Source organism: Odocoileus virginianus, chromosome 23 (genome assembly GCF_023699985.2).
Source record: "Odocoileus virginianus isolate 20LAN1187 ecotype Illinois chromosome 23, Ovbor_1.2, whole genome shotgun sequence".
Classification (NCBI taxonomy): Eukaryota; Metazoa; Chordata; class Mammalia; order Artiodactyla; family Cervidae; genus Odocoileus; species Odocoileus virginianus.
The window spans coordinates 2,999,430-3,023,074 of NC_069696.1; the positions used below are offsets into that span (position 1 = coordinate 2,999,430).

At 47.6% G+C, this 23,645-nt stretch overlaps 1 long non-coding RNA gene across 1 annotated transcript; it reads left to right on the forward strand.

Annotated features, from left to right (window-relative positions):
• The first annotated feature begins 10,047 nt into the window (after positions 1-10,047).
• On the forward strand, positions 10,048-10,864 carry LOC139030665 (uncharacterized). The gene is made up of 2 exons (XR_011483077.1): positions 10,048-10,340; positions 10,637-10,864. It is a non-coding gene; the product is annotated as an uncharacterized lncRNA (long non-coding RNA).
• Positions 10,865-23,645: the final 12,781 nt, after the last annotated feature.

A 23,645-nucleotide genomic window follows, 5' to 3' on the forward strand; every position in this document is an offset into this window, starting at 1 on the left:
TAGACCAATTAATCCTAAAGGAAATCAACCCTGAATGTTTATTGGAAGGACTAATGCTGAAATTAAAGATCCAGTACTTTGGCCACCTGATGCAAAGAGCCAACTCATTGAAAAAGACCCTGATGCTGGGAAAGATTGAGGGCAGGAGGAGAAGGGGGCAACAGAGGATGAGATTGTTGGATGGCATCACCAACTCAATGGACGTGAGTTTGAGCAAACTCCAGGAGACAGTGAAGGACAGGGAAGCCTGGCATGCTGCAGTCCATAGGGTTGCAGAGAGTTGGACTCAACTTAGCAACTGAACAAGAGTCCAGACCAAAAGCACACGAGAGGAAGCTGCTGAGTGGAGCTCCAAGCTCTCAGCTTAGATCTTTACCTGTATCTTCACCTCAGTTCCACACCACTGTCCCCTGGAGGCAGACAAAGTGCCACGCCTTTGAGACTGAGGCAGCCTCGTCCTGGGTGCTGGTCAGAGTGCCTCAGTTGCCCTCACCCTAGGCCCAGCCCTGCGCTCCAGTCTTGAGCTGGCTTTCAAAGAGGAGGGAGAGAGACACATGTTGATGAGAGGGATTTTTTTTTTTTCCATCTGTTTTAGAACAGATGGTAAATATGGTCCCTGCTGCTCTATTTTGGCCAAAAGTGGAAGTCCCGTATGATGTCTCTAGTCCTTTAGTGTCTTCATTTGTAAAATAAGATTGTTGGATTAGAAGGGGCCTGTGCATTTCTACTCTAAAACCGTTAGCCTGGCAATCATTAGCTCTTTGAATAGATCATGGATCAGCGGAACTCTCAGGACATGCTCTTTCGTATCCTTGGTGAAGACCCATACACTTTTGCTAATGAGGGGGAGGAAAGAAAGAAAAGTGAAGTTGCTCAGTCGTGTCCAACTCTTTGCGACCCCAGGGACTGTAGCCTACCAGGCTCCTCCATCCATGGGATTCTCCAGGCAAGAATACTGGAGTGGGTTGCCATTTCCTTCTCCAGGGGATCTTCCCGACCCAGGGATCAAACCCCGGCCTCCCACTTTGCAGGCAGACGCTTTACCCTCTGAGCCACCAGGAAAGCCCTAGTGAGGGGGAGGAGTCCTCAGTAATTCTGCCTCCCTTCCCTCGAGTCTGTTTCTAGATCTCTGCACATGGGTGCTGGCCAGAAAGGTCAAGCTTGAGTAGGATGTGGTATCCTCTCATGATGCTGATGATTCAAGGTTGGGTTTCCTCACCCCTTCCTGCTTCCCTCCCTCCCTCCCTTCCTCCTTTCTTTACTTCCTTCCTCCGTTTTCTTCCTACACATTGAGAGTCTGCACTGTGCAACACTTAGTGAAAAAGTCTCCCTTCTTCCTGGGGAAACAACTGCCTGAAATATCACTTAGAAACATCCAAGAACTGACCTGAAGCGACCCTTTGTGAACTTTGGCCCACCTGACACCATGAGCAGTGCCTAGAAACCCCGTCTCCTGGGTTTGGCTTTTGCTATTCTCAATCTCCCCGTGATAAAGGGGAAAGGGGCAGCAAAACAAACAAACAAACAAAAAACTGCAGGGAAATTCCGATTTTAGTTTGCTGACTCTCCTGAAAAACACGTTTCACTGTTTTGATCTCTAGAAAATTCTGATGGGAAGATTCCCAGTGAGAAGACATGGCCTCTATTTTTCTTCTTTAAGAAAGAAACCTGTTTTGAGGATTAGAGCTTCATCTTTCTCCTTTTGAAGTACTGTTTCCTTTGGGAACCTGGGGGTGTGATGTGATTCTTGCCAAGGTATCCTGCAGCCTCTTTGCGCAAGAGTGATGTCTGAGTCCATTGTATGTACCTCTTCAGGTATAGATGGGAAATGAACACATCTTCCTGGCTAATTATTGGCCACTCTTTTGGGCGTTTATGGGTTTATGTGTACACGTGTGAACGTGTGTGTATGTCAGCATATATATCTCTTCTCATACCACCTCACCACCATTGTGTGCAATTTGGGGGGCCCATCCCTTGTCCACCCCTAACTAAGTGGTGGTGTGTGAACTAAACTAAGCCCATCAGATTCTCTTTCCCGATTCTCGAGATCTTGAGCCAAGAGTTGAAGGGATGAGCCACCACCATGGCCACAAAGACTGTTGGTTCCCAGGCCAGTAGCCAGATGAGGACTCCAGAGCTGTGATGATGCTGGTGCTCCTCCCCCTCTGTGTCCACACCTGTCCACTTGGCCCCCTCAGTAGGTGAAGGGGGACTTCCTTGGTGGCTCAGACAGTAAAGAATCCGCCTGCAATGCAGGAGCCATGGGTTCAATCCCTGGGTTGGGAAGATCCCCTGGAAAATGGTATGGCAACCTACTCCAGTATTCTTGTCTGGAGAACAAGACAAGACAGAGGAGCCTGGTGGGCTACAGTCCAGGGGATGGCAAAGAATTGGACACGACTGAAGTGACTGAGTGTGCACGCACACATGTACCTAAGGGGATGCATTCATGGGTTGCCCAGGTTCTTCCCAGTCACCATAGAATGAACTCATACAGAAAACCGCCTGGACACAGCGATGAGCAATTCTGCCATCAGGGACCTTGTAGTGTTTACATCAGCTCATATCAGACTTTCAAGAGAAGGTAGAAAGTTCAAAGTGAAACCAACCGTCTTGCTTTCTTTTGAGTCTGTTTCACAGATAGAGAGACCAAGTGTTAGAATATCTATCAATCATCATTTTACCCGCTGCCCCCACCCCTTACCTGTCTCCGTTCTAGACCCTGAAGTGTTCAACAAATAGAGTAGCAGAGATGACTAAAGTCATGCTGCTGGGTTGCCACTGAAAGGTCATGGTCTCTCAAAATTCAGAGAAAGCCTGAAGTTCAAGCCATCGGCTCCCCTCTTTTGTCAGATGAGAAAATTGAGGTCAGGGAGGTAACTGGGTTGTTGAAGGTCACGGAGCTGATGTTCGTTTCGCCTTCACCAGAACACACCACCCTCCTTGTCAACGCTGGGATATTGACAGTCATTGAAAAGGTTGGAGGTCACCAAGCTAGGCTGGGAGAAGCCGGGGACTTCTTCCTAGCAGCCTCTGTCACTTGGGGGCGATCCCACCTCAATGGACTGCGGTACCTGCGAGGTGGCTAGAGGCCTCATGTTTTCCCTGCAGGTGAAGATAACTTTAAAAAGTGGGATCAACTCCTTTGTGCATTTTCTACAAAAACGTCATTCTTTATGAAAGTCTTACCACCGGTTGGAATCACTCTGTAATATCTGTGCTTACTCACTCAGTCATGTCCGGCTCTTTGTGACCCCATGGGCTGTAGCCCACCAGGCTCTTCTGTCCTTGCGGATTCTCCAGGCAAGAATACTGGAGTGGGTTGCCATGCCCTCCTTCAGTGGATCTTCCCAACCCAGGGATCGAACCTAGGTCTCCCACATTGCAGGCAGATTCTTTCCTATCTGAGCCACAAGGGAAGCCCAAGAATACTGGTGTGGGTACCCTATCCCTTCTCCAGGGGATTTTTCCCAACCCAGGAAGTGAACCAGGGTCTCCTGCATTGCAGGAGGATTCTTTACCAGCTGAACTACCAGGGAAGTCCCCTCTAATACCTACTCACCCTAATATCTACTTATGCCAATTAGATCAAAGTTAAAAAATGATATAACACACAGGAAAACTCACAGGAAAACATTAAGTATCTTCATATCTAACCACATTTAAAAAAGTTTTTGTTGGAGTCTAGTTGATTTACAGTGTGATGTTAATTTCAGATGTACAGCAAAGTGAATCAGTTATATATATATGTATATCTACTCTTTTTTAGATTCTTTTCCCATATAGGTCATTCCAGAGAATTGAGTAGAGTCCACTGTGCTATTAAGTAGGTCCTCACTAGTTATCTGTTTATATACAGTAGTGTGTATATGTCTAACTTCACATATATCAAACAGTTCTGAACACAGTTTTCACCGATTTCTGCGATCAGATTTATTTTTAACAGCCACGAGCTAGCTTTTCTATTCTGTTGTGGTTGGTTATGAGGGTGAATGAGTCTTTACCTCTTTTAACCCTCTGCTCTGCAATTTGCTGCCACCAGAAACTTCTCTTAATGCTCAACAGAAAAGCAAATCCTGCTTATCTCTCTGGGCTGAGAGCTCGGCTGAACCCGATCCGTGTCTACACTGCAGGCGATTAAATTCTGCCGTGTCTTTGTGTTGGTTTTCCTCTAGAGAGATTTCAGCTTCATTTTACAACCAGTTAACTTCCCTCAATTTATTGAGGAAGATTGTTTAGTTTTTTTATTCAAATGCATGTTTTATTTAAATAACTATAATCACAGTGTATCCATGTTCTTTCTTAACATTGAAATACAGTGGACAACATGATGCTAGTTTCAGGTGTGCTATGGTGATTGGACATTTGCATGCATTGTGACATGATCACCATGATAAGTCTAGTAACCATCTGTCCCCATGCAAAGTATTACAATATTATTGACTATAATCTTTTTTTGGTGTATCACATCCCTATGGTTCATTTATTTTCTGTCTAGAGGTCTGTGTGTCTCAATCCTCTTCATCTTCTTTGCCCCCCACCCCTTCCCTTCCCTCTGGCAACTACCTGATGATTCTCTATATCTAGGAGTCTGTTTTCATTTTGCTGTTTTTGTTTGTTCTGCTTTTCAGATTTCACATGTAAGTGAGGTCATAAAATATTTGTCTTTCTCAATTCACCTCGCATAATACCCTCTAGATCCATTCTCGTTGTCACAAATGGTAAGAGTTCTTTTTTGATGACTAAATAGTATTTTACTATATACATGTGTATATAATGAAATACTATTTGTGTGTATGTGTGTGTATATATATATATATATCTTCACATCTTTATGCATTTATCTGTCAACAGACAATTTGCTTTCATATCTTGGCTATCATAAATAGTGCTTCAGATTTGTGTGTACGTATCTTTTCAAATTAGTGTTTTCTTTTTCTTTTGATAAACACCCAGAAATGAAACTGCTGGATCATATGGCAGTTTTATTTTTAATTTCTGGAGGAACCTCCACACTGCTTTCCACAGCAGTGTTGTGTGTTAGTTGCTCAGTTGTGTCCGAATCTTTGCGACCCCATGGACTATAGCCCTCCAGGCTCCTCTGTCCATGGACTTCTCCAGGCATGAATCCTGGAGTGGGTTGCCATTCCCTTCTCCAGAGGATCTTCCCTACCCAGGGATCAAACCCAAGTCTCCTGCATTGCAGGCAGATTCTTTACCATCTGATCCACCAGGGTAGCCCACAGCGGCAGTACCAGCTTACAATCCTACCATCCATGCATGAGGATTCCTTTTTTTTTCCAGCCAAAGATTGTGTCTAAACAGATAAGCAAACCAACTTCCTTAGAAGAGCATAGTCAACATAAACCAGCATCACTCATCACCAAATGACAGCCTCCAAGCACCTGAGCTTTGAAGAAAGGCAAGAGTCGTGACATTTCTCGGTAATAGTCATGGGCACTCTTTTAAATGTTTTACATCTTTTTTTTTTTTTTTTTTATTAGTTGGAGGCTAATTACTTTACATCATTACAGTAGTTTTTGTTATACATTGACATGAATTAGCCATGGATTTACATGTACTCCCCATCCCAGTCCCCCCTCCCACCTCCCTCTCCACCCGATCCCTCTGGGTCTTCCCAGTGCACCAGGCCCGAGCACTTGTCTCATGCACCCAACCTAGGCTGGTGATCTGTTTCACCCTAGATAATATACATGTGTCAATGCTGTTCTCCTGAAACATCCCACCCTCGCCTTCTCCCAGAGTCCACAAGTCTGTTCCATACATCTGAGTCTCTTTTTCTGTTTTGCATATAGGGTTATCGTTACCATCTTTCTAAAGTCCATATATATGTGTTAGTATACTGTAATGGTCTTTATCTTTCTGGCTTACTTCGCTCTGTATAATGGGCTCCAGTTTCATCCATCTCATTAGAATTGATTCAAATGAATTCTTTTTAATGGCTGAATGTTTTACATCTTTTAATTAACTAGTCTTTAGGGAAATCCCTGGCAGGTAACTATTTTTCTTACGCTCAGTTTAGAGGTCATGGGACTGAAACAGTCAAGCTGAGCATCTTGTCCGAGGTCCCTTCGTCTGTGGTGGGGCTTCAACTTGAGCCCGGGAGGTCTGACCCTGCGTGTCAGCAGCATGCTCTTCCCTCTCCAGGACTCACTCTGATCTCACTTCAGAATCTTCTTTGGGGCAGGCTGAGTCCTTTCCCCCAGACTATTAAAAACCCCACATCACAGCAGAACTGCAGTTCACCAAGTCATCAAGGCATTGGTTATAAATAATAGGTTACCCAAGAACGCTTCGACAGCATGGGGCATTTTCTCACCTTTGGAAATGACCTTGTATTATTTCTGCTGGAGGTAGAACTCTAACCCAAGACTCAGCAAACTTATTCAGTGAAGGGTCAGAGAGCAAACCATCCGGGCTCTGTGGGCTGCGTGGCCTTTGTCGCCACTACTCACTATAGGCACCACGGAGCAAAAGCATCCGTGGGGCACAGACACACCAAGAGCAGTGCAGTGTTCACGCAGAACTGTATGTGTGGACACTGAGATCTGAATCGTATGATTTCCACATGGAGCACCCTGGAGAAGGGAAAGGCTACCCACTCCAGTATTCTGGCCTGGAGAATTCCACGGACTGTACAGTCCATGGGATCGCAAAGTGTCGGACGTGACCGAGCGAATTTCACTTTCACTTTCCACAGGGAACAACGTACAACTCCTCTTTTAAATTTTACAAAAACCAGGTAAAAACCAGTCCATGGGCCATGTTAGCCTGCGGAGGGGATCCCAGTTTGCCAACCCCACTTGAGCTGACCCTTCCACCCCCTCTGGGAGCTCCCTGAGGGCAGAGAATGTGTCAGAGTCAGTTTGGAATGTAACAGACATTATGCTTACTAGAATAAATGTGGGGAAAAAAATGGAAGTTTACTAGCTGGAAATGAGTTGAACTTGGGAAGGAGAAAGGGGGCGTTTTTCAAAAGCTTGTCCATCCTCAAGCTCAGACAGAGCTCAACAGTGGGGTCAGCCCTTGCTTCTCCGAATAGTTTTGTTCACTTTTGATTGCTCTGTGCTGTGCTAAGTCGCTTCAGTTGTGTCTGACTCTGTGTGACCCCATGGACTGTAGCCCACCAGGCTCCTCTGTCCATGGGATTCTCCAGGCAAGAATACTGGAGTGGGCTGCCATGTCCTCCTCCAGGGGATCTTCCCAATCTGGGTATTGAACCTGGGTCTCCTACATGGCAGGCAGACTCTTTACTATCTGAGCCACAAGGGAAGCCCTTCGATTGCTCTGGCTCCTGGCTTATCCAGGTCGGTCTTCCCTGAAGCTGTCTGTCTCACTCTCTGCAGGGCAGGTTGCAGGCTGCAATCTGTAGATAGAGATTAAGAAGGGCAGGAGAAGGCGATCTTTCCCTGGGCTCTCTGCCAGGTGGCACTCCTGGCACTGCCAGCCAAGGGGACCATCCAGGGGAGTCAGTGCTTCTTCCTTTGACTGCACAGTAAAGTCAAAGGCTTCTTTCTGATTTCTGCTCCTGAGAGCATGGCACCCAGATCGAAGGCAGAGGGCTCCAACTCCGATGGCACAGCAACTATTTGGAAAGAGTGGGAACCTAGAAGGCATGCAGCTCAGAGAAGCATACATGGCACCCCACTGGAGTTCTCTGAGGATGTAGGAATGAGAGATGCTGTTTTTTTTTTTGTTTTTTTTTTTAAGATCAGAGGAATTCCCCCACTGTCCTGTGATAGAGACAGACTGTGACTCCCACTCTGGGGAGACCCGGTTACTAGAAACAAAACCTCACCCTCATCTACAGGAAGTGACGGGAGAGAGTCTGAAGGCTTCACGGACAATACAAAGGTTAGCAGGATGCAAAGGTGCTCTCTGGCTGCTCGGAGGAAGGAGGGGCTGGGACTTCTCAGGGGGCCCCCTCTCCTATATGTCTGCTATGCCTGCAGTTTGTTCTTGGCAGGGCACAGTGAGAAGAATGGCGTTTCGAGTTCAAGTGGGATGTTTTCCAGCCTGGTCGTGAGCATCTTCCCCACGGGCATCTTCCCTAACAGCGCTTGCTCAGAACAGTGGGCCTCAAAGGCACCTCACACAGGTGGCCTCACCCTCTGCCCTTCAGGTCTGATTCTCCAGGTGCTCAGCTGGTGACAGAGGGGACATCCCCGGAGGTATCACCACATGCTTCTCTTGGGGTGGGGTGCACTGCCAGTGTCTTTGCTTTTTTACTGAAATAATCAGCATTCTTTTTGCTCTACCCCCCCACTCTTAACTGCATGTTTTTCATTTCTAAGCTCGTCTCTGTCTGTGACCTTAGTCTGGAGACTTGAAGGAATCCCCAAGGTTTTCCCTCAGAACTGCCTGAAATTCTGCTGTTAGTGACTCACTTATTTGGGTAAAGCAGCAACCCTTTACTGTAAACCTTAAAAATCAAAACAAACAGAAGCCCAAGGCGGAGGGCTCTGATTAGGACCAACCTGACGGATTCTTTGTGTGTGCGTGTGTGTGTGTGTGTGTGTCTGTCTGTGTGTGTGTACGTTAGTAACTCAGTTTTGTCTGACTCTCTGCTACCCCATGGACTGTAGCCCACCAGACTCCTCTGTCCATGGGATTTCCCAGGCAAGAACACTGGAGTGGGTAGCCATTCCCTTCTCCAGGGGATCTGCCCAACCCAGGGATCAAACCCAGGGTTCCTGCCTTGCAGGTGGATTCTTTACCATCTGAACCATGAAGGAAGCCTTGGCTGATTCTTTGTGCTTAGTTGCTCAGTCGTGTCTGACTTTGTGACCCCATGGACTATAGCCCACCAGGCTCCTCTGTCCATGGGGATTCTCCAGGCAAGAATACTGGAGTGGGTTGCCATTTCCTTCTCCAGGGGATCTTCCTGACCCAGGAATTGAACCAGGGCTCTTCTGCACTGCAGGTGGATTCTTTACCAGCTGAGCTAATTCTCTAGTAATCCTCTTGAGTATAATTTCAGCTCCAGGAAGGCAGAGACGGTGTTTGTTTTTCTCACCACTGTATCCCTAAGTGCCTGGAGCAGCATCTCCCTCATGTGAAGCCCGGGTTTTCCAATGAGTAATGGATTGAACGGCTGAGTGATTGTGGATTCTGTGAAAGGACAGCCCAGGTGGCTATCAGAGAGCCAGACAACAGCATCTCAGGGTTCTCATGAGTCCACTCTGCCATCTTGGTTCTAATGCTGAGGCTTTGTGGGGGCAGAGGACAGGGTGTGCAGGATGGAGAGGATGGGAGATGGGATGAGGGGGATCCATGAAACACAGGAGAGGGCAACACAGACCTGCCCATGCATCCTGGCCAGCAGCGAGGTGGACACATCTGAGATTCAGTGCCTGCTGTGAACAGCATACTCTCTAATCTATTTCCCTATCTTACAGGAGGTCAGCATCTAGCACGAAGCCAACAGACAGTAGGCACCCAGGAAAAGAGTCATTGTCGCTAATCTGGTGTCTCAGGGAATGAAGGCTCATTTCCATGTAGACTTAGTTCGCAGAGGCACGAGTGAGGATGCCAGGCAGGGTCTGGCAGTTGTCCCCCGAGCAGGGATGATGCCTGGGTTGGACACATCCATGAAGGAGTCAAGAGAGACTGGAAAGGGAAGCGTGGGCAATGAGGGTCTTTTCACAATGCTGATGAAGCTGATCGGCAGGACTCTTCACTGCCTGGACCCTTCACAAGACCCGGGGTGGGGTGGGGGTCGCTCCAGCTCTTTGGCTGGTATCTTTTTCCTTAAAGAGGGCCTCACAAATTGCTTAAGCCTGAGGGACCCACGGAGGCACAGCTCTGGATATGTTATATGGTAAGCCTCAAGGGCCGAGCTGGGGAGCTGGTGGATGTCTCATGTAAGCCCCTGGGGCACTCTCCAGTGGGAACGAGGCCGCGTTGGCACTCCTGGAAACTGTCGAACTCCTTGGCATTCTGGGAATTTGCTCAACCCCTCTGGGGTGACCAAAGGGCCTCAGAGAGCACGCCTGGAGCAGCAGACTGAGAGGGAACCCTGAGCCCTGCTCCCCTCCCTCGGGCAAGCCAGTGCAGGCCCCTCGGATTGTGGGATCACTCACCGCTCCCAACAATTTGGAGAATCTGAGGCATGACTGCTGCTTTCCTGCCGGCTCCCAGCCGGCTGACACCACCGTCCGGCTAAGGAGATTAAGCAGGCTTCATTCACAGGAGCCTCCTGGTGACAGCGGCACCCACCACACCCAGGTAGAGCCTGGGAAGAATGAAGGCACATTCCTTCCTCTTTGCCGCGGAATGCGGGGCAAAGGCTCCATCCGCCGTGACCGTCTGCACAGGTATGGGAGGTCCCCGCCGCGTCTGTCTGAAGACCAGCATCACGGGACCGGGCAGGGGCCGGGGCACAGAGGGCAAGAGGAGAGACAGGGCCTGGTGTCCAGAGAGGCTTCGCTGTGCTTGGCACCGGGTAGGGGCTCAATGAGCATTTTCTGAATGAGCATTAATGAAATGAATGAATGAATGGCAATGACCACCCCCAGGCCTCTGTGTCTTACCCCTTCCCCAGTCCTCATTTCTGCAAAAAAGGCTTCATCTTCTGGTGTCGTATCTTTTTACCTTTTCACACTGCTCATAGGGTTCTAGCAGCAAGAACGCTCGAGTGGATTGCCATTCCCTCCTCCCGTGGACCACGTCTTGTCAGAACTCTTCTCTAGGACCCGTCCGTCTTGGGTGGCCCTGCAAGGCTTGGCTCATCGCCTCATTGAGTTACACAAGCCCCTCAGCCACTACAAGGTTGTGATCCATGGTTTTCAAAATGTTAAGGATTTTATAAATGCATATATTAATAAAACTTAGTTGCTCAGTTGTGTCTGACTCTTTGCCATCCTATGGACTGTAGCCTGCCAGGCTCCTCTGTCCGTGGAATTCTTCAGGCAAGAATACTCTGGAATGGGTAGCCGTTTCTTTCTCCAGGGGATCTTCCCGACTCAGGGACAAACCCATGTCTCCTGTATTGGCAGGTGGGTTCTTTACCATCTGAGCCACCAGGATGTCTTAAATAAAACCTGCTAATAAAAATTGTGACCCACCCTCTAAGTGTCGAGCTTGTGCTTGCAGAGTCTGAAAGGACAGAAATCAATGACTCCCCTGTCCTTCCACCACATGCCTTTCTCTCATGTACATGCCTATACACACACACACACACACAGGCACACACATACACACACGTGCACGCGCACACATACTTGAGAGACTGTGCTGTGTAGTGATGACTGTAGATCTCCAGAGTCAGATGCTTTGGGCTGGGGACCCAGTTCTTTCATTTATGAATGGAATGACCTTGGGCAAGTTACTTAGCCTTTCTGAGCCTCAGTTTTCTTATCTGTAAGATGGGATGATGATGCCAACCACTTTCCAGGGCTTGATATGAGGATCAACAAAGATAATAAAAAGTGCCATTAACACTGCAAAAGTTTATTGCTGCCTGTACGGGATGAGTGAACAGGAGTCTCTTGCTTTTGCCTTCCCTGGCTTCCAGTGGGGACCAAAAAAGAACATGCACCCATCCCCACTCTGCATAGACAGAGCTAGGTAGGCAATGTTTTTTGTCTCTGGAAATACCTCTGTGGACTAAGTTGCTAAACTTTCAGGGAGAAACGAGTGGGAGGCTGGGAAGACTTCCCAAAGGAAGTGATTTTGAAAAACATCTGAGATGCCTGATTGCTTAGCACTTTAAAAAACCCCAAACTCCCACGTTATCTCTAACCCCTCTAAAGATCGTGACTTGTGCCTCTGATTTCTCTCCCAAGATCCATGCATTTTCCTGAATTTCTACTCATGCAGGTCCTTTGTTGATTTCTCGACTGTGGGGTGTGTAGCCAGTAGTTCTGTTTGTGAGGTTTCCTCCCAGAAAGACGTTCTGGTGGTTGTATTTCTGTGCTTGGGCTGCTCTAACCAAATGCCATCAGTGGTGTGTCTGAAAGAAGGCGTTTATTTCTCACAGTTGCAGAGTTTTGGCGGGTCTACACATGGCAGAGAGAGAGAGAGAGAAAGAGAGAAAGAGAGAGAGAGAGAAAGAGAGAGAGAGAGAGAGAGAGAGAGAGAGAGAGAGAGAGAAAGAGAGAGAGAGAGAGAGAGAAAGAGAGAGAGAGAGAGAGAAAGAGAGCCGTGGTCTCCTTCTTGTATAAGGATACTAATTCCATCATGAGGGGCTCCATTCCCACGACCTCATCTCAGCCTGATTACCTTCCAAAGGCCCCATCTCCAAACGCTATCATGTTGGAGGTTAGAATTTTACCATATGAACTGCAAGAGGGTACACAATTCAGTCCCCAGATTCTGCCCCTGCCTCCCCAGATCAAGGCCTTCTTGCATGTAAGATACAGACATTCCACTCTGACAGCCCACGAATTCTTAGCTGATTCCAGCATCAGCTCTTATATATAAAGTTCAGTATCATCTATGTGTGTGTGTGTGTGTGTGTGTGTGTGTGTGTGTGTATTTATATGTTAGTCACTCGGTTGTGTCCAACTCTTTGCAACCCCATGGATTGTAGCCGACCAGGCTCCTCTGTCCATGGGGTTCTCTAGGCAAGAATACTGGAGTGGAAGAATACTTCTCCAGGGGATCTTCCCAACCCAGGGATCGAAACCGGGTCTCCCGAATTTCAGGCAGATTCTTTACCATCTGAGCCACCAAGAAGTCCTAATTACCTTCCAAAGGCCCCATTTCTAAATGCTATCATATTGGAGGTTAGGATTTCACTTTATGAATTGGGAGCAGGGACGGTATCATCTAAATATCCTCTAAATAAGATATGAACAAGATTTGAAGTCTATGTTATCCTAAGGCAAAATTTTCCTCTAGCCGTGAACTTGTGAAACCACACAAGATATGTGTTTTCAAAACACAGTGATGGGACAATCATTGGACAGACACCCTCCCTCCAAAAGAGCAAAACATGGGACTTCTCGGGTGGTCCAATGGTTAAGACTCTGGGCTTCAAAAGCAGGGGGTGCGGGTTCAATTCCTGGTTGGGGAACTAAGATCCCACAGGTGCTGGCGTGGCCATAAATAAAAAAATTTTTAAAAAATTAGAAAGCAAAGCCAAACACACACACACACACAGACACACACACACACACACACACACACACCCAAAAGAGCAAAATAGGAAAGATGGAAGAGATGACAGGTCCCAAGCAAGTCTCAAATCTAGCAGGGAAAATCCCATGGGATCCTAGGGCCCAAGAATAATCCTCTTTGGCTCAGTGCTCTGCTATCCCGGCCTCCTAGAGTGGCAACGTCACCCCATGGCTGTGCAGGGGCTCCAGGTGGGGCCCCATCTATAAGGTGACTCCCTGGGGGATCGGCTCAGGCTGTGACTCTGCGGCAGGCGCAGCGGTCCAGTCCTCTGACCCAGAGGCAGAGACAGCCTAGCCCTCCCTTTCCCCTCCAACCCCTGCCCTGTGCTCCCTGGGGTCATCTCTGAATTGCCTTTGGGGTCCTTCTTCCCCTTTCTGGAAAGACAGCACACATCCATAGGCAAAGACCTCTCTGATCCTAACCTGTAGCATTCAGGAAGTCTCGTGGCCTGCATTCCACTCCGTCCCTCTTACTTTGTCCCCTCTGGGTCAGCCTGGAGTGTCTGCTAGCACGATCCCATCTCCACTCCTGCCTCTCCCGGGTGGGCTGGGTGAAATCACGAGTCATACACACCATCTCCTCGTCACACCCTTAGTGTTATCTTCAGGACAAACTCTATGTTTTGCAATATAGACAGACTGGGAGTTTTCCAAGTTCTTTTTTTGCCTGTTTGTTTGTCGGATTTTGGGGCTTACAATCCCATCTTCGTGTTACCTCTCTCCTTTTTCTTTCATGTAGTCAGGAGGAACCAAACCGTTCCTTCTACATTTAGCTTAGATATCTCCTCAGCTAGATATCCAGCTTCATTGCTTGCAGTGGTAAATGGTATGAGAGAGGGACCGTGTGTTATAGAGCTCTCTATGTATGTGTAGTGTGTGTTAATCGTCCAGTCATATCCAACTCTTTGTGACCCCATGGACTATAGCCCGCCAGGATCCTCTATCCATGGGATTCTCCAGGCAAGGATATTGGAGTGGGTTGCCATTTCCTTCTCCAGGGGAATCTGCTTGACCCAGGGGTCGAAGCTGGGTCTCCGGCATTGCAGGCATATTCTTTACCATCTGAGCAACTAGGGAAGCCCGATAGAGTATGGAGAAAATTCATCCAACTATGGGGTTTGATGCAGGCATTGGTGAAAAAGTAAGAATCTTGTAGATGGTTTGTGATGGGAAAGGAGAGAGCAGACAGGTGGGCTTAGACAATCAAATGCTGTTGGGGATGAGAGAACAGAATTCAGAGAAGGCAGCCTTGGGAGGCCATTAAAGAGTTTGGACTGTACTGGTTAGAAAATGGGGGCTCTAAGAGTCTTGAATTTTGGGGCCTGCCTGCTTTAGAGGAGAAAAGGATCTCTCCATCCTTGACCCAGAGCCGTGCCTTGTCAATGCTACCCAGTCACAGACCAGATCAGGGAACAAGAGTGGTTGACCTGGACTCCTGGCAAACAGACCAAACCTAGGTCCAACAAGAGGACAGGGTGGTGGTACCATGGCTAGCCTTGCTATGGACATTGCCTGTCCCTGGGAACCCAGCCTCTAAGGATAGCAAACAGTCCACTGACCTCTAGTGGTCAAAATGGCACCCAGAGCATCCCACATATATGTGTGCGCTCAGCCGTGTCTGACTCTTTGTGACCCCATGGACCATAGCCGGCCAGGCTCCTCTGTCCATGGGATTCTCCAGGCAAGAATACTGGAGTAGGTTGCCATTTCCTCCTCCAGGGGATCTTCTTGACCCAGGGATTGAACCTAAGTCTCTTAGATCTCCTGCACTAGAAGGTGGATTCTTTACCACTAGTGCCACCTGGGAAGCCTCATTCATCATACCTCCTCTCATACCCTGCTCCACAAATCTATCCCCAGGGATAACGGTGGAGGAAGAAATTGTCTAGAATAGTCTCTCTTCTTCCAGTTGCTTCTATTTTTTTTTGCCTGCCAGGGGTCCTTCATTCAACTAAATCTGTCCACTGAGCAAAAGTGCCTGACCCACAGTGGGGACCTGCACGGCCGCAGGAGACGCGACACCTTTCTGTGTTGGTCGCAGCCCACCGAAGCTCTTTTCACTTCGTGAAGCATCCTGGTAGCCCTGAAGGATGAGCACACATTAATATTACCTTGCTGTTGGTGCTGCTGCTAAGTCACTTCAGTTGTGTCTGAGTCTGTGTGACCCCATAGACGGCAACCCACCAGGCTCCCCTGTCCCTGGGATTCTCCAGGCAAGAACACTGGAGTGGGTTGCCGTTTCCTTCTCCAATGCATGAAAGTGAAAAGTGAAAGTGAGGTCGCTTAGTCATGTCCGACTCTTCACGACCCCATGGACTGCAGCCTACCAGGAGCCTCTGTCCATTTTTCCAGGCAAGAGTACTGGAGTGGGGTGCCATTGCCTTCTCCACAACATTATCCTACTCACTGTTAAATTTTACTAGAATGTGAAGTGGAGTCCCGTGTTTTAGAAATAATCACCAAGGCTTAACATTATGTCAGAGGCCGTTCTGAGCATTTTACATATAACATTTCACTTAATCGTTACAAAAAACCCTTAGAAGCAGGCATTTTACAGACTTTTTTCCTTTTCCACTATGGCTTATTGCAGGATATTGAATATCATTACAACTATATTCAATATCCTATAATATAGGTATTCTGTAATATAGATAATGTATACAGCTATACAGTAGGACCTTGCTGTTCATCCATTCTATATATACGAGTTTGCGTCTCCTATCCATTCCCAGTCCATCTCTTCCTCACTTCCACTTCCGCTTGGCAATCACAAGTCTGTTCTCTAAGTCTGTGAGTCTGTTTCATGGACAAGGATGTTTATGTCATAGTTTCGATTCCACATTTAAGTGATAGCATATGATATTTGTCTTTCTCTGTCTGACTTCACCTAGTATGATCGTCTCTAGTTCTGTCCATGTTGCCATAAATGACATTATTTCACTTTTTTTTGACTGCACTGGGTCTTTGTTGTGTGGGCTTTCTCTAATTGTGGCAAGCAGGAGCGACTCTTCGTTGCAGTGCTCAGGCTTCTCATCGCGATAGCTCCTCTTGCAGTGGAGTAAGATGCTAGGTGTGTGGGCTCAGTACTTGCAGCACATGGGCTCAGTAATTGTGGCCCATGGGCGCAGTTGCTCCACCGCACGTGGGATCATCCCTGACCTGGGGTTGAACCCACATCCCCTACATTAGTAGGTGATTCCTATCCACTGTGCCACCAGGGAAGTCCGAGTATTTCAATCTTTTTTTATGGTTGAGTGGTATTCCATTGTACTTATGGACCACATAGAAGCAGGCATTTTTAAGGATGAGGGAATTGAGGCACAATGAGACAAGAAATAAGCTTGAGATTACAAAGCAGGCAGTGATGGAACGGACACCTGACCCGGGCAGCATCCTTGCAGAACCTGTGATCTTGCACACCAGAGGATGCTGCCTCCAGCTTCATTTTGGACCAGGACCAGCAAGTGACATCCCTAAAGTCCCTGGGCCTCTGCTTCTTCATTTACCGCATGAGGGGGTGAAAATATGTGCTTCAGACTTAGACGTGCAACAAACAGCGGACCACAGAGCATTTGCTTTAGCTAACGAGAGGCTGATAACCCAGCTCACTTTTTCTCCCCTCCCCATCCCCTTTCCCATCCAAGGGGCTCTCAAACTTCTGGGAAAGATCTCAGGACTCCAGGGAACTGGATGGCACTACAGAATTATTTTATGGCTTCCCTGGTGGCTCAGATGGTAAAGTGTCCGCCTTCAATGCAGGAGACCAGGGTTTGATCTCTGGGTTGGGGAGATCTCCTGGAGAAGGAAATGACAACCCACTTCAGTACCCTTGCCTGGAAAATCCCATGGACGGAGGAACCTGGTAGGCTACAGTCCATGGGGTTGCAAAGAGTTGGACACGACTGAGCAACTTCACTTCACTTTCACAGTATTATTTAGCAAGCATTTATTTAGCACTTGCTGTATTTCTGGCATCTTATTAGATGTTTAGAAGTATCGTACCTGTCATCCTCACATTATTATTATTATTCCCATTTTGCTGATGAGTAATCCAAAGCCCAAAGAGAATCAAATAGCTCGCCCCAAGTCACACAGGCAGTCACCGGCAAAACTGGGATGCAAATCTAGGCCTGCCTGACGCCAAAGCCAGGGCCCTTCACAGCAAAGTCCAAGGTTCCTTGGCAGTGAGACTGTGTCCTGAGATCTGAGTCACGGTGCCAGGTGAGGGAAGGTGACAGTGATCCTTTCTCAGGGCCAAGGGGGTGGCAGCAGCTGGAGGGAACTCACGGGAAGAGTACCTCCTTTCTTGCTCAGCAGCCGGCCAGCTGCTGGCTCCACAGCCTGTCAACAGGGAGGTGATCTCGGCCCTTACAGAAGGTTCCAAAGAAGCTGTCCTGACTCAAGCTTGCTCTGTCAGGGTCTCTTTCTAGGTTCCGGCTCCCATGCTAGGAGGCTGGAGAAGCAGACAGCTCTGCCACCAGCCTAGCTACCAGGAGCCTCTTAGGGGAAGCAGCTTGCCCTGGCTCAGCAGGGCTCTGGGACCAGTGCACCCAGTGGTGGGTTAGCGCCGCATGACAGGTGGAGAGAAATGGTTGGTTAGAGGCCCCCAGGAGGCCCCCTTTTGAAGTCATGTGTTGTTTGTCAAGCATGTGGTTCTCACTCTACATCCAGGGACCAGATAGAAAAGTGATCCCCATGGGTCCTTGATGCCCCCTCCCAGTTTAGAAGAGACATGATTTCTCAGAGAGCTCTTTGTAAGAGAGAACCAGAAGCAACATATCTTAGGAGCCTCTTAGGAGAGAATCCTACTCATCGTTAACTTTACCTGAACGGAATCATAGGCAGTTTTGAAGCTGGCCATTTTATTCTTGTATTCTTTCACTCTGCAATTTATTTTTATTCTTTTATTTTTTGAAAAAAGAGGTTTAAATGATGTTTATTCACAGATAAAATAATTGTGTAGATGGAAAGGTTTTTTTTTTTTAAGAGATTTAAAAACTATTTAGCCAGGCTATGAGATGTATGTACAAAAATCAATTGCATTTCTATTAATTGCTGTTTTTAAATTTTTTAGGTAACTTTTTATTGGAGGATAGTTGCTTTACAATGTTGTGTTGGTTTCTGCACTACAGCAAAGTGAATCAGCCACACATACACAAATGTGCCCTCTTTTTCGGATTTCCTTCTCATTTAGGTCTCCTCAGAGCACTGAGCTGAGTTCCCTGTGCTGCACATAGGTTCTGGTCAGTTACCTGTTTTATACAGAGTATTAATCGTGTATTTACATCAATCCCAATCTCCCAACTCATCCCACTCTGTTTTATTTCTGAATTTAAGTATGTGCCATATTTTGTGTGCATGCTCAGTCGTGACCAACTCTTTACAACCCCATGGGCTGTAGCCCACCAGACTCCTCTGTCCATGAAATTTTCCAGGCGAGAATACTGGGGTGGGTTGCCATTTCCTTCTCCAGGGGATCTTCCTGACCCAGGGATCAAACTCATGTCTTCTGTGTCTCCTGCACCGGCAGGCGAATTCTTTACCCACTGAGCCATCTGGGAGCCCCTAATTTAGTGTAGCTGTTATGCAATTTTATGTGTTACAGGTGCACAATATAATGACTCAATTTTTAAAGGCTATGCTCCATTTATAGTTATTATAAAATGTTGGCTCTATTACCTGAGTTGTACACTATATCCTTATAGCTTATTTTATACTTAATAGTTTGAATGTCTTAATTCTCCACCCCCCTACTGCCCCTCCACCCTCCCCTCTCCCCACTGGTAACCACTAACTTGCCCTCTGTATCTGAGTCTGCTTCTTTGTTTTTTTACATTTACTAGTTTGTTGTTGTTGTTGATGCCACAGTAAGCGTTATCATACAGTATTTGTTTCACCGTTTCATTAATCTATTGTAAACTAAAACACCACACCCTAATCTATCTTTCTAGCAAATGCTGACTGTAATCTAATCATTTCACACCAGATTATGTTTAGTGTCCAAACCACTGGATATGACCACTGCTGAAATAACCTCACTGCAGTTGAGATAAATCCAAAGAGACCTGGAATGAAAGTTGGATCCACCCTGGTCTGGCTACATTGTGGTCATCCTCACCTCTTCCTTCCTCAGTCACCAAAGAGAGGCCCAGGATGAATGAGGAAGGACACCCGTCTTGGAGGAGCCCACAGTCTGGTGGAGGAAATAGAGTACAGGTGGAACATCACAGTGCGATGTGATACCTGCACTTACAGAAGCATACTCGACGTGCGATGGTTAAGGTTATAATTCTTAGAAGAGACAAGGCACTCCACGTCCCTGGACCACAAGTCCCTACGAAGAAGAATGTATTTTAGGCCTAGCTGAATGATCTCAGTCAAAGCACAGAGCATAAGTGTCCATTAGAGCAAAGACTGATGCTTCTGGGGCTCTGACCACTACCCCCTCAGCCTCCAACAGCTCCAGCCTGCCCCCTCGGTGGACACCATCGAGTCTGCAGTCCAAGAGGGCCAGACTCCTCTGTGGCCCTAAGAAATGAGGGAACTAGCCCTTGCTGATCCCCTAGAAAGTCACCCAGTGATGGTTCTCAGCACTGTTTGCCCAGAGTTCCTGGGTGGATGACCCATCCCTTGAATACTAACCCCAGCCTCAGATGTCACAATGCTTCATCACCTCGATGGTCACCCCAGTTCACCCCGAGGCTAGGTGAGGGAGGAAGACCCCATCTCTCAGCAGGAGAGCATCAGTGTCACAGAATGTGGTTGCCGTTGGGACACACCATCGACCACAATGTAGCTGGACCCAGGCAGGGAGGGACGCATTCACTCTACTTGGCCTGCTGGGGTTTTGGATGAAGTTATTTGTTAGCAGGCTGACGCCAGATTTGGTTTGATGCTCCCCACCCCTCACCCCCACCTTCCAATGCCCCAAATTTCTCGTTAGTGGAGAGTGATCTGGAATCCAGCTGGTAGACATTCCTGCAGCCCCCAGATGTCTTGAGCTACTTGCGTGCCAGACGGGCAGCACACAGGGCCCTCGGGCCCGTCGGGGCAGCAGACCCCTGAAGAAGGTGGGCAGGTGAACGAGTGGCTGTGACAGCCAGCGCTGAGCAAGCTGGCCACCCTTCTAAGCACTCCGCATACTCACGTAACCCCACCACCTAACTCGGAAGGGCTGACGGTGTCTTGAGGGCCAGGGAAGGAGCGGGGCTGGAAAGTCAGGAGACTGCAGCTCAGAAGGAGCCGGGTGGTAAGGGGACCCAGGCCGTGGTCTCTGGGTCTATAGTCAGGGCCTCGCCGGTGGAGGCCCAGCCCTCATCTGGCCTAAGTGCCCCCTGGACATCCCTGGTCAGGCTGGACCACAGCTGCGGTGTCAGGCGGCATCCATCTGTGGAGGTCGGCCCACGGTGACCTTGGCCTCTTCTAAACCTGTCGGGTCAGGCTGGGCTGGAGCCCTGGTGGGGGCCGGGGGGAGGCAGGAGGCCAGATGGCAGGGGCCAGAGCTGGGGGGACGGATGGGCCCGGGGCCCCTGGCTGGCCCTCTGCCCCTGTCCTCATCCAGGCCTCCGGCTCGTGGCCGGTAGGAAGAAGCTGTGGCTGTAAGGAATTAGTAATGAGATACGAAGTCACTCACCTCCAGGTCACTAGTTCAAAACCAGGTCAGCAGAGAGTCAAAGTTCCTGACCAAGGAGGCCACGGAGGTTTGTTTGCATGGCTGGAAGGCAAGATATTCGTGCTCTCAGAAGTCAGTGCCGGCCGGTCAGCCAGGGCCACGGGGCGAGGGCGCGGTCCCTGGTGACACGCAGGGCGGCGGAGAGACCTCCGTGGGGGCGCCGGTCCTTCTGGCTTCATTCTCTCCAAGAACCCACTTCTCTGCCCTCAGGCCCGGTCGCACCCCCTCCTGTGGGCTCATGTCGGGCTCGCCCCGCCAGAGAATACAGGTAGGCAGCACCCAGAGCATCTGGGGGGCACTGGGCTTCCCTGGAAACCTGCTCTGAGGGCAGAGATTGCAAGGTTACATGTCACACGTATACAAGATAATCACTCTCTAGGATGCTCTGATTTCACTATTATTTTGCCCTATCACTGTCTCAACTAGTTTATTTATTTATTTTATATTTGCTTCAGATCTCAAAAATAATTTATTTTTTAACTGAAGGATAATCGCTTTATAGAATTTTGTTGTTTTTTGTGAAACATCAACTCAACTAGTTTTTATTTGTTTAGTTGTCTCTTGCCTGAATCTTAATATTATTAATGTTAAGCTCTTTGAAAGCAGAGACCCTATCTACGCCTAAGGGCTTCCCTCGTGGCTCAGATGGTAAAGAATCTGCTTGTAATACAGGAGACCCGGGTTCAATCCCTGGGTTGGGAAGATCCCCTGGAGAATGGAATGGCAACCCACTCCAGTATTTTTGCCTGAAGAATCCCATGGACAGAGGAGCCTGGTGGGCCACCAGGCAACCCCACCACCATGGGGTTGCAAAGAGCAGGACACAGCTGAGCCACTAACACTTTCACTTATCTATGCCTAGTGCTTATTAGGTGCTTAGACATTGTTGATTGAGTCAATAAATTCACAAAATAATGACTGAGTCCCCAGTCCATCACAGTGTCTAGCAGACAGGATGTGCTTAAAGATTTTTCCTGGATGAGAGGATGAAGGAGGAATGAATGAACGTTTTGAGAAATAGCAAGGGACATCCATGGCAGTTACAACTCCACGCTTCTACTGCAGGGGAGCAGGGGTTTGCATTGACATTACTTGAGTGGTCCAGGAACCCTCGACTTCACAAAATAATAAGAGAGAATCTTTGGCGGATGATGCTGCTGGGACCCCATGGAGAACTGTATACAAATGACCCTTGCGGGGCACACACTTTAGTGCAGCCCTTCAGAATTCTCACGCTCAGTGTCACAATATCACAACTCTGAAGTGATAATCTCAAAACCCTCCGTGGGCAAACATCAGCAGATGCAACAAATAATAGGTGTAGACCACCAAGAACCTTCATTCAGAAAACAGAGCTATTGGAGAAAGACTAGAAATTAGCGGGTTTTTTAAAAAAATTGTTAAAGATATGTAAAGGGAAAAACGGGAAAAAAATCTTAAGACACTACCAAGAAAACCCGGACAGATTTGAAGAATCAAATTGAAGCTAGAACGAGAAAGTACGGAAATTGACATGAGTTATACATAGCTGAGGACTTTCCTGGTGGCTCAGTGGTAAAGAATCAGCCTGCCAATGTAGGAAACGTGGGTTCAACTCCTGGGTGGGGAAGATCCCCTGGAGGAGCAAACAGCAGCCTACCCCAGTCTTCTTGGCTGGAGAATCCCACGGACAGGGGAGCCTGGCGGGCTACAGTCCATGGGGTCACGAAGAGTTGGACACGACTGAGCGACTAAACAACAACAGCAGTATATAGATGAAGTGAGAGTTTAAGAACTGGCAGATTTCAGAAATCTGCCCCAAATGCAGATAGATACATAAATGGAAAACATAAACACAAGATTAAGAGACATGGAGAATAGAAAGAGGGGAAACACATGACTAATAAAATTTCAGGAAAAGAATATTAAGAGAATGAGGGAAGAAAGCAACCTGAGAGAAAAAGGCTAAGAAATTTCCAGAATCTGTGAAAGAAACAAATCTTCGGAGACAGGACATGAGTCCTAAGAAAGAGCAGATGGGACATATACCCATAACATCATAGCAAAACTTAAAAACCAAAAAGACATAGAAGATCTTAAAAGAAACGAGAGACAGAAATATGGATTGCTCATAAAGAAATCATAATTGGACTTATAACTAATTTCTCAAAAGCAACAGTAGAAATAATAATATTGAGATAATATTTTTAAGTTGCCTAGAGAAAAAAACACCCTGTCAGCCTTCATTTTTACAATCTTAAATTATCACTTAAAAATGAGAAGAAATAAAGATATTTTTAAGCAATGACCCAAAGAACAAATTGTTCAAGGACACTTGTGGAAAATGTTTCTAGAGTATTTTAGGAAAGAAAAAACTGAACTCAGAGGGAAAGATGTTAAGGAAAGAAGGGATGGTAATTAAAGATGCTGATAAGCATCTAGGCAAAGCCAAAAAAATGCACTAATTGTTCAAAACCAACAATGATGAAAGTAATGAAACTTGAGTGTAAAACTAAAGTGGAACTGTCTGAAATGCTGGATAGCAATAATACATAAAACAGGTTAAAATGTTCTCAGTTCAGTTCAGTCGCTCAGTCATGTCCAGCTCTTTGCAACCCCATGGACTGCAGCACGCCAGGCTTCCCTGTCCATCACCAACTCCTGAAGCTTGCTCAAACTCATGTCTTTTGAGTCAGTGATGCCATCCAACCATCTCATCCTCTGTCGTCCCCTTTTCCTCCTGCCTTCAATCTTCCCTAGCATTAGGATCTTTTTCAATCAGGGTCAGTTCTTCGCATCAGGTGGCCAAAGTATTGAAATTTCAGCTTCAGCATCAGTCCTTCTGATGA